This window comes from Salmo salar, chromosome ssa14 (genome assembly GCF_905237065.1).
Source record: "Salmo salar chromosome ssa14, Ssal_v3.1, whole genome shotgun sequence".
Classification (NCBI taxonomy): Eukaryota; Metazoa; Chordata; class Actinopteri; order Salmoniformes; family Salmonidae; genus Salmo; species Salmo salar.
In genome coordinates this window covers 66,063,594-66,079,130 of record NC_059455.1, presented here as the reverse complement: position 1 = coordinate 66,079,130, position 15,537 = coordinate 66,063,594, and the positions used below count along the sequence as shown (strand labels likewise).

The window sequence follows — 15,537 nt, the reverse complement described above, 5'->3', positions numbered from 1 at the left end:
CTATCATTTTTTTTATTTTTATACATAGTGTGGCTCTGGTAAAAAAACAAAAAACAGAGGTATTTGTCTCACTCTGGATAAACCCGCCGTGTCTTTACATGTAATTACTCTGGAGAAAACACAATGTCATTTGAATGATTCACTTTTGTTGAAATTATCAGCTGACTTTGAATGACACAAAGTGGGTTCAGCATGGGGCTAAAGGGCATGTAATTTCTTGCTGTTTCACCAGAGGTTGTTGGGAAATGGAAAATGGAGGTGGCAGGAAAATCAGCCGGGGACATTGGGACATTGATCCCTGAGATTGAATTGGGAGTTGAGCGGTGGGCTCTAAATGCTTTGATTGCTGGCGAAACAAGGTTTGGCACTATAGTTTAAAATGTAGAATAATACCACTTACTGACTTGGTTCTCAAGGTGTGTGCCTAAGTGTTCGATAAAAACCCTCCAAGTGAGACTGTGCAAGGCCTCACATATATTAATGGCATAGGGAGAGAATGTGTTACGGTCAAAGTAGATTGGATTTGCATTTGATCAAAAGAGAAGCGAGAAAGCCATGTCAAACACTATGCAATGCACAATTAGGCATTTATCTAATATTGTTGCTGGTTATTCCTACTTGCTTGCAACTATCCTTATTCTTATCATATCATAATAAGATGACATGGTATATCACAGTTCATACTTATCATAATAAGATGACATGGTATATCACAGTTCATACTTATCATAATAAGATGACATGGTATATCACAGTTCATACTTATCATAATAAGATGACATGGTATATCACAGTTCATACTTATCATAATAAGATGACATGGTATATCATAGTTCATGCTTATCATAATAAGATGTTTGAGTACATTTTTTACCCTATTGTTGATTTCACACACACACACACACACACACACACACACACACACACACACACACACACACACACACACACACACACACACACACACACACACGCACGCACGCACGCGTGCACACACACAGAGAGAGAGAGAGAGATAATTCGAAACAGTGTTAAAAAGAAAGGGGAAAACCATTCTGAGAACCATTTTATGTTTACAGTCTGGACTGGGATCTGAAGTCTGGACCATGGTTTGAACGGTGTGGGAGGTGCCAGCTGCGTAGTCTACGGTGCTGCGACCCTTAATTGGCCGTAAGGGTCTTTCATGCAAATGAGGAGGGTGTGTCCTGGACGAGACGACAGCCGCGCGCCTGGGTAGATCTCGCCTGTTTCGGTGTATAGTCAATGCAAACTCAACAGCGTGCGTCCTGGGAATTACGACGTTCTAGGAGTGAAATAGTGATTATTTTCAGACTGTTACCTCTTCGTCAATACACTTGCTGAATTTTGGACTATTTCCCTCGGAAATATCTCGCGGAATTAATTTTGGAGATAAGGTAAATTCCGTGTTGTCGCCCCTGTGCGGTATATGTTGCCTACAATCTGCATCCGCTCCCTCTGTACATTTGGTTTGGTTCAAATGTTTGAAAAGTCGGTCCTCATGCGGACCATTATGTTGTATGTTCTGGGTTGTCGGTCTTTGCAAATCCACTGAACTGAATTTACGAACTAACTGTCGAAAACCTTCATCCCCACGACTTTGGCATGTCTGCGACTTTCTGCTTTGACAGGTCTGAGATCTCAATTAAAGAGCTGTCACACAAGGTGTCAAATTAAACATTTGAATGAGAAAAACATTGCATTTATTCTAGTGACCGTTTTGTAGCTTGCATCCTTTATTTTTATGCTACATGGTAGCCTATTTTATTAGGTTAGTATTTTCCAGGTTGTATGTATATTTTTCTAGGGCACTTGATAACTTGCCAGATTGATGTTCACTATTGTAGTTTGTGATTATAATTAATGTCAAATGATTTCTCCAGACAGTTTAAAGGGTGCGAGGTCATGGTCATAGTTGCCCATAAAGGTTCGTCGCATCATTCTACCCCAAGTCATCAATGAATATCGATGGGGGCAACTTCACAGGGTTGTCAGTGCACGATAAATAGAATTGACACAATATCGAAAGCATCAGCTGTGCAATGTTGCTTAGCCTATAAAGTCGTCAACTTGAAGTGACATATCTATAATTTTAGTGAATTGTAGACAATAATAATTCCTTATATTGAGGCTTTCAAAGCCTACCTATCATTTTAGTGAATTGTAGCCAATAACCATTCCTTATTTTGAGGCTTTCAAAGTTTATCATATTAGTTATGAAATGCTTTGTGCAGGCTATGTAAATGATGTTGTAGTTGTATCTTTAAAAAAACGATCATGTTTTTTGTATATATATATATATATATATATATGTCATACGCCTTCCATTTAAAAAAAACCTAACTTGAAACGTTTTATAAAAATCATGTTTAAACACACAGACGGGTGGTAACAATAATGTTATTACACATGACAACCATAGGAAAGATTTACTGCTGAACCCCCGGTTGCCATCCGCCTATTATTTCCCCTGAAATCTCTGCCGCGGGACTCGCCTTTTGTCCTAATCCGTTTTCCTCACCGTACTGGTTCACAATCAAAATACCGGATTTAGCGATTTAGTACTCCGTAACGTCTGGCCATCTGCAATTGCCTGCGAAAACACAGTCCAAATTAGCACGTTTTTATGCATGTATTCAAACAATGCCTTCACGCGGTAACAGATTGTATGACAATTGTTTTGGCAGATATGGGGCAATATAATCGAATTTGCTTGCTCTCTTCAGGTGGTTAATTGACTTGCGCATTGTCTTTACCTCAAATATTATTAGCATCTTTTGTCGTCATGCTATTATGCCAATGCGTCAAGTCCTCTGTCTTTTGTATTTGGGCATAGGCCTACATAAATATATTATGCAATTATAACATGGAAAGACTTATTACAAGCTCAACAAAGTTCAGTGTAAATGAAGTAGACAGCAGGCTACTAAATGAATGATCACTTACACAGAATTCTGCCGTTGGCATCCTGAAGTAGAAGAGAAATGTTGTCTTCGGACATGGCTATCTGAAACATTTATGCACTGTTAAAATTGTATAAGATCTTCTAGGCTTCAATGCACTCAGGCTACTGTAATGGACCACACTGCCCATTCTCTGGAGGAGAGCGCAATCATGTGTCAACCACATGCTTAGCCATCATATCTCACCTAAATTTAGCCATCATATCTCACCTCAGCATAGCCATCATATCTCACCTCAGCAGGATGCTGTGTTGGAGCCAGCAACCTGTGCTGTGTGTTTGTGTGTGAATTATACCGTGAAGTCCAGGGGGGAATACATTTTTTTCATGGGACCATCCTATTTGGGCCTAATAGGAAAGACATGTCATTAAATGGTAAACATGTGGCATGAACACAACCAGTCATGATGTTTTCATCTGATTGTCAAACAAATCACTACCTGCACAAGTTCGTCCACTCCAAAATACTTCCAGCATATGAAAAGTGTACTGGGCACACGCCCATTTGATGACTAGAAAGAGACATTGATTACAAAACACCAAGTCAAGTGACATTCTGCGATTTTCATTAGACCTACACTCATGTAGCCCGAATTAGTTGATATGTTTTAGTAAAAAGTAATGTTGAGAAACCTGAAAAGGGGCTGAAATACGGGACTGTCTCAGGATGACAAGCAAGTGCAGCCATATGGGAAATGTAGTTTTTTAAAACCATGTCAGAGATGTGGGGGTGTTTGTTAATTTAGAATAAGCTTTTATTTTTATATTTACCACTGTAGCAGTAAATTGCATTATTTAGAGACCCCCCAAAGATGGACTTTTGTTGCATTTAGACTCCTCTTTTATTCAGGGGGGTTTAGGCCCCCTATAATTCGCTGTGTGTGTGTGTGTGTGTGTGTGTGTGTGTGTGTGTGTGTGTGTGTGTGTGTGTGTGTGTGTGTGTGTGTGTGTGTGTGTGTGTGTCAATGAAAGCACAGTTTCATTTTTGGCATGCATGTGTGTGCATATGTATTCACTGTGTGCGTGTCACCTGCTGCATGACTGATGAAGTTACTGATGCTGTGAATAGGTGGCCTTGCTCTACTAAGATCCCTCCATCACTGCCACAGCATGTAGGTGGGCCTACCACAAATCTCTCCCTTACCAGGTCTCTACCCTACACCTCAGCACCATCACGGTAGACCTCAGGTGCTCAGGCAGTTGATTTGTCGATCAGTGAATCAGTGTTGTAAACAGCTGATCTGACTGAACTGAAGCCAGTTTTCTGGCACGTGCTCTAGGTTTTGGCGACAGCCTTAATTGGCTAACTGGTAATTAGGAGTTTGGGTTCACAACCTCAAGGGTGTCATTAACTGGCGCCACAACAAAACCATCGGTGTCGTTGCATCATCGAACCACATCTCTTCTTTTTTTTTTGTTATAAAGGAAAATGGGCCTCAAAGATTTTACATTACTTAAAAGAGAATTCAAGGCCTCTCTTGTGGTGCAACGGTCTAAGGCCGTGACCGGTAGACACACGAGGCTGCGCACAATTTGGCCCTGCGTCGTCCGGGTTAGGGGAGTGTTTGGCCTGCTGTGATTTCGTTGTCCCATCGCGCTCTAGAGACTCCTTGTGGCGGGCCGGGCACCTGCTACTGTAGCTGACTTTGGTTGCCAGTTGTACGGTGTTTCCTCAGACACATAGGTGCGGCTGGCTTCCGGGTTAAGTGAGCAGTGTGTCAAGAAGCAGTGCGCCTTGGCAAGGCCGTGTTTCGGAGGACGCATGGCTCTCGACCTTCACTTCTCCCGAGTCCGTACAGGAGTTGCAGCGACGGGAAAAGACTGTAACTACAAATTGAATATCACTAAATTGGGGAGAAAAAGGGGTAAAAAAGAGAGTATGTGAGAGATGTCTGTAGTTGGTGTTTCGTCGATCCCTTTCCCCCTTAGTGAGAGTTGTCTCTTTAGCGTGTGGCTTCATTCATTTCAACCCATCTCTATCTCGCTGGCAATTAATAGGTTTCCAGATGGCTCGAGCTATTATACCTCTGCTTGTGTGCAATGTTTGCATCTATTTAGTGGGCTTTTGTTGACAGATAATTTAATGTAGCTGGAAATCGGTGTTGTGTATGTGGCTGTATTTGAGCACACGGATCATGCCATATTCTGTCTTCGCTGATGTTTAGACATGGCTCCGACAAAGTTTGAAAAACATCAGTACTGCATTGAATGTGTTTGCACGTACACAAAGTCTAGGTCTAATCAGCATGGAACCTCTACAGTGTTTTGTCTGTGTGGTTACAACTGTGCATGTTAATGCTTTTATATCTGCCTGCCTGAATTTCCAGCACACAACTCCAACAGGTTTATCTCAGCTTGGACGTGAAACCACCCCTCTGAGTGTAGTGCCGTCTCCCCGTCCCTCCCCGCCCCTCTGAGTGTAGTGCCGTCTCCCCGTCCCTCCCCGTCCCTCTGCTGTGACTGAGGGTGACACAGTGGGAGTGGTGAGGTTACGGCTGGAGAGCCGTAGCACCATGACAGGGGGAACTGGATCTAGCCAGTTGCGTTGTTGACATGGCACTCGCCGATTTGAGATGAGTGAATTAGAAGAGCAGGATGTGGGATGTTCTCAGAGTGGGAAGCTGAGGACGCTTCTGGTGACATTGTGTGTATGTGTTCTGTGAGTCTATGTATTTGTGTGTGAGGGTGAAAGATATAACAATGATTGTGTTGTATTCGGTTTATGGCGTGTGTAGCTTGGATGAGTAGCTAGTGTATGTATGTGTGTATATTAATGATATTTAACTAGGCAAGTCAGTTAAGAACAAATTCTTATTTACAATGACGACCTACCAGAAGGCAAAAGGCCTCCTGCTGGGATGGGGGCTGGGATTAAAAATATAGGACTAAACACACATCATGACAAGAGAGACAACACAACACTACATAAAGAGAGACCTAAGATGACAACATAGCATGGCAGCAACACAACATGACAACAACTTGGTAGCAAGACAACATTGCAGCAGCACAACATGGTAGCAGCACAAAACATGGTACAAACATTATTGGGCACAGACAACTGCACAAAGGGCAAGAAGGTAGAGACAACAATACATCACGCGAAGCAGCCACAACTATTATAGTGTGGTCACTAAGAAATGAGCATAGGCCTGTGTGATTGTCATTCCACCTGATGTACAGTTGCTTTGTGCGCATGGGTCTTTTTGGCCTAGTATCTGTATCAATCTGTTACGTCTAGTATGTTGCTTCACTCTGTAGCTCCAGAGGATCTGTAAAAGTCCCACTTCCTCTGTTTGTCGTTAGTAGCCTCTCCATTCACCAGCCGAGTTGGGTTCTGCTCACCAGCCCGTGATGGCTAAAAATGACCCCGCCATCGTAGCTTTTTTCCATTTCCTCCAAAGGTTCTGTCCCGTTCACTGATGGGCCTGCAGACGCAGAAGCACCCTGAGAAATGGGCTGTTTTGTCGAGGGTGTGATTTTTATTTCCTGGCTGTCTCTTTTCCAGACGTTGGCTGCTGAATTGTGTCGCCGGTGGAGAGGTCCTCAAAGGTCCATCGCTCCTAATGCCCCCAGAGGTAATGAGTGCTGAAATAGCCTTCCCCTTCAAGTGCCTGTAGTATCTGCTCCTCGTTCTTATCTCACTTCATGTTCTCTCCTCTCTTTGTCTCCTTTCCCTCTCTTCTCTAAAGATGGGGGTAAATCGATACAGTAACAGTGCCTTCAGAAAGTATTCATACACCTTGACTTATTCCACATTTTGTTGTGTTACAGCCTGAATTCAAAATGGATTAAATATATTTTTTCTTACCCATCTACACACAATACTCCATAATGACAAAGTGAAAACATGTTTTTAGTCAATTTTATTTTAGATGAATTACAGATCTAATTTACGTAAGTATTCACACCTGAGTCTACTTTGTAGAAGCACCTTTGGTGGCGATTGCAGCTTTGATTTGTCTTGGGTATGTTTGTATCAGCTTTGCACATCTGGATTTGGGGATTTTCTCCCATTCTTCCTTGCAGATTTTCTCAAGCTCTTATATTTGATGGGTAGCGGCAGTGAACAGCAATCTTCAAATCTTTCCACAGATTTGAAATGGGATTCAGGTATGGGCTTTGGCTGGGCCACTCAAGAGATTTCACATTCTTGTTCTAAAGCCATTCCAGCATTGATTTGGCTGTATGCTTGGGGTCATTGTCCTGTTGGAACATACAGTTGAAGTCGGAAGTTTACATACACCTTAGCCAAATACATTTAAACTCAGTTTTTCACAATTCCTGACATTTAATCCTAGTAAAAATTCTCTGTTTTTTACGTCAGTTAGGATCACCACTTTATTTTAAGAATGTGAAATGTCAGAATAATAGTAGAGAATGATTTATGGGGGTTGATTTATTTCAGCTTTTGTTTCTTTCATCACATTCCCATTGGGTCAGAAGTTTACATGCAACCAAATACTAATTGAGTGTATTGCCTTTAAATTGTTTAACTTGGGTCAAATGTTTCGGGTAGCCTTCCACAAGCTTCCCACAATAAGTTCAGTGAATTCTGTCCCATTCCTCCTGACAGAGCTGGTGTAACTGAGTCAGGTTTGTAGGCCTCCTTGCTCACACACACTTTTTCAGTTCTGCACACATTTTCTATAGAATTGAGGTCAGGGCTTTGTGATGGCCACTCCAATACCTGAACTTTGTTGTCTTTAAGCCATTTTGCCACAACTTTGGAAGTATGCTTGGGGTCATTGTCCAAATGGAAGACCCATTTGCAACCAAGCTTTAACTTCCTGACTGATGTCTTGAGATGTTGCTTCAATATATCCACATAATTTTCCTGCCTCATGATGCCATCTATTTTGTGAAGTGCACCAGTCCCTCCTGCAGCAAAACACCCCCACAACATGATGCTGCCACCCCCGTGCTTCACGGTTGGGATGGTGTTCTTCAGCTTGCAAGCATCCCCCTTTTTCCTCCAAACATAACGATGGTCATTATGGCCAAACAGTTCTATGTTTGTTTCATCAGGCCAGAAGACATTTCTCCAAAAAGTACGATCTTTGTCCCCTTGTGCAGTTGCAAACCGTATTCTGGCTTTTTAATGGTGGTTTTGGAGCAGTGGCTTCTTCCTTGCTGAGCGGCCTTTCGGGTTATGTCGATATAGGACTCGTTTTACTGTGGATATAGATACTTTTGTACCGGTTTCCTCCAGTATCTTCACAAGGTCCTTTGCTGTTGTTCTGGGATTGACTTGCACTTCTCGCACCAAAGTATGTTCATCTCTAGGAGACAGAACGCGTCTCCTTCCTGAGCGGTATGACGGCTGCGTGGTCCCATGGTGTTTATACTTGCGTACTATTGTTTGTACAGATGAGCGTGGTACCTTCAGGTGTTGTGCAGGTCTACAATTTTGTTTCTGAGGTCTTGGCTGATTTTTTGTTGTTGTTGATTTTCCCATGATGTCAAGCAAAGAGGCACTGAGTTTGAAGGTAGGCCTTGAAATGAAATGCATCCACAGGTACACAGGTACTCAAATGATGTCAATTAGCCTATCAGAAGCTTCTAAAGCCTTGACATAATTTTCTGGAATTTTCCAAGCTGTTTAAAGGCACAGTCAACTTAGTGTATGTAAACTTCTGACCCACTGGAATTGTGATACAGTGAATTATAAGTGAAATAATTTGTCTGTAAACAATTGTTGGAAAAATGACTTATGTCATGCACAAAGTAGATGTCCTAACCGACTTGCCAAAACTATAGTTAGTTAACAAGAAATTTGTGGAGTGGTTGAAAAATGAGTTTTAATGACTCCAACCTAAGTGTATGTAAATTTCCGACTTCAACTGTATATTTGGGGAAGGGTATAAAACGTCTTCTTTTTAAATAGTGAGCCGACATGTTTTCAGCACTTTTATTTCCATGACTGATCAAAACAAATATTATTATGCTTTTTCTTGTCTCTGCAGCAGACATATACATCAAATTGCAATAAAATCTCAGTTTTGAATCGCAATACATATAGAATCGTGAGAATCACAATACATATAGAATATCGTGATAGTATTGTATCACGAGTTCTGTGGAATTTAACCAGCCCTACTCTTATTTTATTTTATTTTTTATTAAACCCTCCACCACCACCCCTCTAGGAGGACAAATATCGTAGTGTCGTTAAAACATTTATTTTGCTACATGTACATACATTTTACATACATGGTACTTTTATATAAAGCAGTCACATAACAATAATACATTACCAAACATAAACTCTTTAATCCCAACCCTCAGCCACTCTCAGACCATCCCACCTATCACCATAGACCACCCTCGTTTGGTTTCCATGTGCCATATATTTTTCAGTTGTGCTGTGATGTTTTACAAAAAGTTTGAACCTTTCTAATCGTATATTATCCACAGATTGTGAGCTGAAGATGAAAACCTTTCCTACAAATATCATGATATTATTTATTGACTGACAGCCCTACGTCTTCTCACATCATAAACTTTTATCTCTCCTCTTCTCTTCTCTCTTGTCCCACCAGCTTTTCAATCTATCTCCAGATTTCCCACAATTTCCTAATCTCTTCCACTCTATTCTGTTGCCCTGTTATTGGTTCTATCCACACAGATTCATAACACAATTTTTATTGCATTACGTGGGAGGAACATAAAGCCAGGTCTTTATAGTGTTTTGCTTTTAGCATTGCTGTAGGCCTGTATTTGGTAAGAGATGATAGTTTGTCCAATTCGGCAGCAACGGGTCTCTGCCCAGTGTAAAGTCATGTCAGAGTATATAAATACCATGAAGCAACTGCCTCCTGTCGAAATTAAGGATCTGTGAAATGCTGCTCCGTCGTCATGGTCGGGGGGATTTCGGTTGACGCCTAGTGTTGTAGCTCAGCGGTAATCTCTGCATGCCTGTGTAGACTCCCCATGATCCTCCCTGCTGCATGCGATGAAAACATTTCTGCAAATCTATCAGAAGACTCCTTTCACAGTTTGCCACTCACTAGCTAGCTTTGGCCTAATGTCGCGATCCACGAACCCAGCACACTCTTCCAAAATGACTTAACTAACCTTTTTCAATTGTGAGTGTCAAATATCTCTAAGGGTCGCACCATCGTGAGGTTTTTTTTATGCGCTTGATGTCAGAATGCACTCACTGTTCCAAAACCAAAGCACGCTGCCTGCAAAATTATCTATAGGCTATGTTACAACTTGTCAGTTTCAAATTATTTTGTAACAAGTTTTATTTTCGAACAGCAGTTTGAGGTGTGTTCCGCCTCCTCATTAATTCACACAGAAGTAGCCTATTTAACTATTGCGGACAATTTATGTTTGAGGCTTTACTGAGCTGTCTTCGACGAGAGCCCAAGCACTTCCCCAGTGTTTCCCCAGATCAAGTACGCAGACATTTGCGCATCTCCAGTCAGAACATAACTTGCACAAACTTTTTCCCCCTGGCACATTTTCTGGCTGGCGCCCGCATTGCCTTCCTGATGTTTTCCTTGCTAATAATAACTTTGAACATATGTGTGTTCCTATCTAAGTAAGTACCTTTTATTATGTTATCATTATAGTTTCTGTATATCGTATTGTTGTTTCTACTGTAGCACACCGTAAGTATGTATGGAGCATAATGTATTTACTGTTTCATTCACATGTTTTCAAGTACTGGTGACAAATCATGCATTCTGATTCTTCCATAGATTGTAATGGACACATTGATGTGTGTAAAATACTTTTTGGAAGGTTGTACTGATTTATGATGAGCCAATGCTAAGCAAAATGCCAGCTATTCATGGCGCCATGTTTGTTGACATCATACAATGCATTCTGGTTGTCATCTGTCAGACCAAAGATGTTATAACAAAATGAGGTGAAGGGGATGGTTCACCCGACTGACTTAGATTGTAACTATCGTTACTCAGGGTTGCCAGTTTAGACACCCCTTTCCAGGTGTTTTATTTGTATTTAACTTGTAAACTTCTCCTGTGTTTGCCACCCATTTATTGATAAATCCCCCGTCATATTAATATTTACTGCATCATATACCCCCACGATAACTTCCCCCATTTCTACCCCCTATGGACTTGAAATCCCCAACAAACCCCCTTAAAATGGTTTCACCCAAATCTGACAACCCTGTTTAGCTTTCGCTCTACGGTTAGGCTAGGCAATAGGCTTGTATTTGGGGTGATGATTTGTGAGGTGATAACATTTTATTTACTTTGTGATTTGTCAAACTGTAAACGACTTGTCAAGTCATGTGCTCTGGTTCTGCTATACACTGTAACAAGTACCTGGAAGATTTGTAATATGCTGAAAAGTGGCCAAACTAACTCTTTTCTGGGCAATAGGCGCAACCAACTTTGACTTTGTTTATTTGCATCTTATAGTGAATGGCATTCTGGGATTAGGGAGTTTTTGCTTGTCAAATGTAAACAAACATGGCTGCCATCATAAAGCATTTAGCTGCTGTTAGCCTTGCTGACACACCTATTTTCTAAAGAATATTACATTTCTCCCTTGTGCTCATATGAGCTGTGGTACATTGTAAACAAGTCTAGCTGTTAGGTCGCCAATGTTTTTTTTGTCAGCGCAGCCTGTTATTTAGGCTGGTTTATGGAATGAGTTTGGCTGTGGATGTTCCGTGTGATGCTTAGATGATGACGTTCGCATTTATCTTTTACAATAAAAGGTGAGATTGTGGAATAAACTTGTGAAGACCTTTATTTCCCATCAGTACAAAACATTGTTTAGATGCATTTCAGACAACAATGCTGTTTGTTGCATCATACAGTGCATTCGGAAAGTATTCAGAACCCTTGACTTTTTCCACATTTTGTTATGTTCCAGCCTTATTGTAAACTGGTTAAAATAGTTTCCCCCCCCCCCATCAATCTACACACAATACCCCATAATGACAAAGCAAAAACAGGTTTTTAGAAATATCACATATACATAAGTATTCAGACCCTTCACTCAGTACTTTGTTGAAGCACCTTTGGCAGCGTTTACAGCCTCAAGTCTTATTGGGTATGACGTTACAAGTTTGGCACACCTGTATTTGGAGAGTTTCTCCCATTCTTCTCTGCAGATCCCATCAAGCTCTGTCAGGTTGGATGGGGAGCGTTGCTGCACAGCAAGTCCAGGCTCTCGAAGTCACTCCTGCGTTGTCTTGGCTGTGTGCTAAGGGTCGTTGTCCTGTTGGACGGTGAACATTCGCCCCAGTCTGAGGTCCTGTGCGCTCTGGAGCAGGTTTTCATCACGGATCTCTCTGTACTTTGCTCCGTTCATCTTTGGCTCAATCCTGACTAGTCTCCCAGTCTGCCACCACCATGCTTCACCATAGGGATGGTGCCAGGTTTCCTCCAGACGTGATGCTTGGCATTCAGGCCAAAGAGTTCAATCTTGGTTTCATCAGTCCAAGAATCTTGTTTCTCCTGGTCTGAGAGTCCTTTAGGTGCCTTTTGGCAACTCCAAGCGGGCTGTTATTTGCCTTTTTACAGAGGAGTGGCTTCCGCCTGGCCACTCTACCATAAAGGCCTGATTGGCGGAGTGCTGCAGAGATGGTTGTCCTTCTGGAAGGTTCTCCCATTTCCACACAGGAAGTCTGGAGCTCTTTCAGAGTTCCGATCAGGTTCTTGGTCACCTCCCTGACCAAGCCCTTCTCCCCCGATTGCTCAGTTTGGCCGGGCGGCCAGCTCTAGGAAGAATCTTGGTGCTTCCAAACTTCTTCCATTTAAGAATGATGGAGGCCACTGTGTTCTTGGGGACCTTCAATGCTGCAGACATTTTTTTGGTAGCCTTCCCCAGATTTGTGCCTCGACACAATCCTGTCTCAGAGTTCCACAGACAATTCCGTCAACCTCATGGCTTGGTTTTTGCTCTGACATGCACTGTCAACTGTGGGACCTTATATAGACATGCGTGTGCCTTTCCAAATCATGTCCAATCAATTTACTCCAATAAAGTTGTAGAAACATCTCAAGGATGATCGATGGAAACAGGATTTACCCAAGCTCAATTTTGAGTCTCATAGCAAAGGGTCTGAATACTTATGTAAATAACAGGTTTTTAGAAATACGTTTTCGCTTTGTCATTATGGGGTATTTTGTGTAGATTGATGATATTTAATCAATTTTAGAAGAAGGATGTAACATAACAAAATGTGGAAAAAGTCAAGGGTTCTTAATACTTTCTGAATGCACTGTACGTTCTGTTTCTACTGTTCGAATCACATATTTGCGATGGTACGCTGCAGGGACTACTCAACAATGACCACAAATATGTGATCGTACGCGTCAAAGGGTTAATTGTCAACACATCCTCTCCATACAAAGTAGGCCATCATTGTAAAAAATAATTTGTTCATTAACTGACTTGCCTAGTTAAATAAAGGTTAAATATGTATTTTTAATTTATTTTTTAAATACCAGCTTATTTGCTTTGCTCCTTTTAAAAACTGGCCGACTTTTAAAGCCGGGGACAGGTTTAAATTATAAATAAGGTTCAAAGGGGCTTGGGGGTGCTTGTGCCAAATGATCTCTACTCTTATTCACTTAATGATAGTGTATCTCTTTCCTTCTTCATTGATTAGCTGTTGGCAAATAAAATGGCTGAAGAGTCCTTTCTGCGTCTGGCCTGCTTCAAAGGGAGATCGGGGGTAGCTAAATCAGTTTTACGGTTGGTGGTGTCTGCTGATATGCAGCACAGAGACGGTTTTATGAGCTTTATTGGTGAGGCGTGGAGATAACACATGTCATTGCATGGAGGAAGTCCTATTCTGTAGGGGGAGTTTTGCGGATGCAGGCTTGCCAGTTTTTATCAACTTCTTGATTCTTTCGTGCCCTCTTTTTTTTTTTTTTTTTTCTCTTTCTTGCTCCTGCTCTGTTTTTTTTTGTTGCCATCATTGCTTGTTTGCTCACTTGCTTGCTTGAAGTTGAAGTGCAGGTGCTGACAAACACAACATTTAAAACTCCTTAGCACAAGTGTTCCAGGAATGTGAAAGTAGAAGCAAGCAAAGTGGGGTGAAGAGAGGCGGGAGGGGGGATTCTTTTTTAAAGAAAGATCCCGCAGAATTCCTTAGTGTCCCAAAAGAGGGGGAGAGAAGGAGGAGGAGTAAAGAGAGTTAACAAGCAAGGAGAAGGAAGAGAGGGAAAGTGAGAGAGAGAGAGAGCGGGGGAGGAGCCGCGCTGAGGAAAGATTGAGAGGCCACGGACGCTCAAGATCTTTAACTTTGTCCCAGTCTGATGAGGATTGAGAAAAGTCCAAAAAAGGAGAAGAAAGAGCTCTCCAAAATCTACAGCTGCAAGCTGTCTCTTCCAAGCACTTAAAACGTTGCAGAAACAACGCCTTTTTGCAACACATGGAGCTCAGTGGAAAAGATGGTCTCTGTAAGTGTTCCAAGGCCTCTCTATGACAATTAATGGAACAATAATTACAGTAGCGCGGTTAGACAACAGAGAAATTTGACTTTATCAGAATACACACAACAGATGATTTGGTGTGGTTAAATTGCCAGGTGATGCCATTAAAAAAAAAAAAGAATTCTGTAATCAGGTTGAGAGATGAAATGAGGCATAAAATGGAAGGAGCCAGAGATTGGATTTCTGCACTTCAGAGCTGTTCAGTGGGTTTCATATTCATTCATTGCTCCCCTATCTCCTCAATCCCTACCAGCATGTGTTGCACATGACTCCCATTATTCTTAAAGTCCTCAATTACCCCAATGTGTACAAATAGTTTACATCGGGACCTAGCCTAGATGTTAAATTCACTGGTCCACATTCAGTCTTCTGGCTTTGGCAAACAATGGCGTCACCAGTAAGAGATGGAACGGCAGTTGACAGCCTGGCGACTGGAAGGAGGACAGGAAGCATGTGACAAAGATGGAGTGTTCCATGTCCTCTTCTCGCACGCTCTTCCTCCACCTTTTCTCTCTCTAACTCATGCTGGACCAGAATCAAACATCTGGTTTGTGTCTTAGGACTTGGTGGCGAGGACTTAGTATATGCGGAGAGAGGGGTTTGACTGGTGTTCGGGCTTCGGTTTGGAAAAGGGGTTATGTTTAAACCTGGGAGTGTGTGAAGGGAACAGAGGGTCAAGGGGTGCAGAGAGGTTGCAATGCGGTTGAAGCACTGCCTGTACCCAAACCTCGCCTCCTAATGAAGGAGAGCGCTGATGGAGGAAGATAACTGACTATGTTGCTAATGCTGAATTTCAAGGATTGTAAACATCATTGCCACTCTTTCACCTGAAGCAGCTTGTAGGTCTCAAAGACCAATAGTGTATTTGATCTGGCTGGAGCTATATTGAGCAGTAAGAGTGTGTGTGACTGATTTACTTTGTTTGTTTTTGTCTTTCCTAAAACGGTGCATCCAGAATAAACTCTCACCTTTTACTAAAATGTTGCCCTCTGACCAAAAGTCTTTGCATGTGGCAACTTTAATAAAATGGCTCGTCTTTAAAATTGTACTTAGGTGCATCCAGGAAATCATTTGAGCAAGGAGATATACCTCACACCCACATCACAAGGGGCAGTAAAAGGCCAT

At 41.9% G+C, this 15,537-nt stretch overlaps 1 protein-coding gene across 3 annotated transcripts in view; it reads left to right on the top strand.

The window, feature by feature from the left end:
• The first annotated feature begins 1,162 nt into the window (after positions 1-1,162).
• Positions 1,163-15,537, top strand: part of LOC106569916 (semaphorin-6D) — a 128,515-nt gene continuing 114,140 nt past the window's right edge. For 2 of the 3 annotated variants that reach the window (XM_045694702.1, XM_014141649.2), the window contains exons 1-2: positions 1,163-1,415; positions 6,489-6,558. The gene's annotated coding sequence lies outside the window, so the exon portion shown is untranslated. The remainder of the gene's footprint in view (positions 1,416-6,488; positions 6,559-15,537) is intronic. The other variant, XM_014141648.2, reaches the window with a different exon arrangement.